Here is a 2,500-nt window from a genome sequence, read left to right on the forward strand (position 1 = left end):
CCCAAAACATTCTCGCAACGGCGTAGCAACATTCCTCGTGTCATTGGAAGTGGGGGAGAAGGTGTGTGTGTGTGGGGGGGGGGGACAGAGAAAGTGAGAAGCAAGTGTAGACAGGAGGGAGACTGACAGCTTGTCAGCTTTGACTACAATGTCTACAACGGTAGCGAACGATATCGCCAGATCTCCTTGAGGTGAAACGGAATCGTTGTCGAAATGGACGTCAACAAACCGACTCTTCTTTCTCAAGGGACTTGCAACCCAGGGTGGTGAACTTCTTTTTTTTCCCTGTCGAGCACCAGATTCGTAGAGTCTAATGAACGGACCTATCGCTAAGCCATGCTCCCTTTTAAAACTCGGACAAACAAACAACGCTTCACTGACAGTGACTGACTGACCGACCGTGACTGAATGACATTCAATGACTTACAATGTTGGGAGTTGGCACATTTCTGATTTCTGATTTACCACAGCAAGTAATAGACATTATTATATATACAGTATATATATGTAACAAGTAATAAACATGTTTTTTAAAGATGACAAGAACATTTCGTCTAGAAGCTTTTCACCATCAGATATTAGCGAGTTGTTTGTCCGAGCTTTCCGCCTGTCGTGACTTCTGCTGTGATATGATTGGACAATTTCTATTTTGGGACGTGGCTTAGCGATAGGTCCTGTGAATGCCGCTATAATCGTCCTGTAGCGAAAGCATACATGTCCTGTCAGCAGGGTCAGAGGTCAGGGTGAACAGGGGGAGGTTGAGCAGCAACGTGATGCTAGCAGGGGGAGGGGCTGTCTGACGTCGGGGGTTTAGGGGTTGAGGTGGCACGTTCTTCGGTCCCTTTCTGTTTCACATTCCTCCCATTCCGGTTCCTTCCGCGCTTTGAAAAGGTAGCAGGAATGTCGGGAAAAATAACGTCTTGCCATGGCAACAGAAATAAGCTGACTTCAAAACACACGGAGCTGCTGCGGTGGTCACTCTTCCCGAACGTCTCCCTACCGCACACAGTGGGAGCAGACACACACATACGCACACACACACACACACACACACACAGAGCTGTGGCGGTCATTCTTCCCGAACGTCTCCCTACCGCACACAGTGGAAGCAGACACACACACATACACACACACACACACACACACACACACACACACACGCACACACACACTCACACACACACACACACGCACACACACACACACTAGTGTTGTCACGATACCAATATTTTACCCTGCGATACTATACCAGCCCAAGTATCACGATACTGAGTAGTATCGCGATACCGCGGCACTTTTGTAACACTTTTTATTTTTATGAACATGCAATGTATTTATACAAGTTACAATAACTTAATGAGTGGTGCATGAATAACATGCACTACACTGTAACTCTACAGGTAAGTAAAAGTACTGAAACCGATATTTTTGTGAATAACATGTTTATTAATAAGTAGTTTGAAACATCAAACAGACCAACTGGCCTTTTGCAAGAGTATAGCAAAGTAGGTGTGTGTGTGTGTGTGTGTGTGTGTGTGTGTGTGTGTGTGTGTGTTCGTCAATTCGCTCTGGAAATCTGACCCGCACTCGCGGAACGCCTCTCGTCCAATCAAACAAATCGGTCGCTCTGTGACGTTGCACCCAGTGTGCGCTCCGGCGCTCTCGGAGCGAATTGACGAACGCAGCCGAAAGTGTTTCTCTCATGACAGTGTCGCGAGCCAGTCTTGTCCTCATTAGCAGAACCAGTGAATTTGGTAATAGAGGTAACACATTGCCCCGCTGGTACCGTGTTCAACACGGTAGTATAGTATTCCACGGTAGTACCGTTGTATAAAGCTTATGGTATAGTAGGCACCGTGACATTTTGGCACCGCGGTATATCGTTGGTACCGGTATATCGTGCAACACTAACACACACGCACTCACACACACACACACACATGCACACACACACACACACACACACACACACACACACACACACACACCGCCTCAGTCTGGCAGTATGATGGACACGGACAGACAGAATGACTTACGCAATGGAGAGAGAGAGAGGGAAATAGAAAGAGTGAGACAGAGATGAGACACACACACACACACTGTGAGAATCATAGACAACGTTCCAGCCAGGGGATTTTTACCCTTGTTGACGTGACAACGGTTAGGGCACTTGGTTAAGAAAACACCTGGCCTGACTAGAGAGAGAGGGAGAAAAGAAAAATAAAGAAGGAGAGAGGCTCGTTTGACAGGCAGGAGAGGGTCGGGGGGGGGGGGGGAGAAGAGAGAGATGAAAGAACCAGGGAGGTAGAGAGGGAGGGAGGTAGAGAGGGAGGGAGGTAGAGAGAGAGGGAGGTAGAGAGGGAGGGAGGTAGAGAGAGAGGGAGGTAGAGAAAGAGGGAGGTAGAAAGGGAGGGAGGTAGAGAGAGAGGGAGGTAGAGGGAGGGAGGGAGGTAGAGAGAGGGGGAGCTAGAGAGGGAGGGAGGTAGAGAGAGAGGGAGGT

Source organism: Nansenia antarctica, assembly GCF_963989245.1.
Source record: "Nansenia antarctica genome assembly, chromosome: 5".
In the NCBI taxonomy this organism is placed as follows: domain Eukaryota; kingdom Metazoa; phylum Chordata; class Actinopteri; order Argentiniformes; family Microstomatidae; genus Nansenia; species Nansenia antarctica.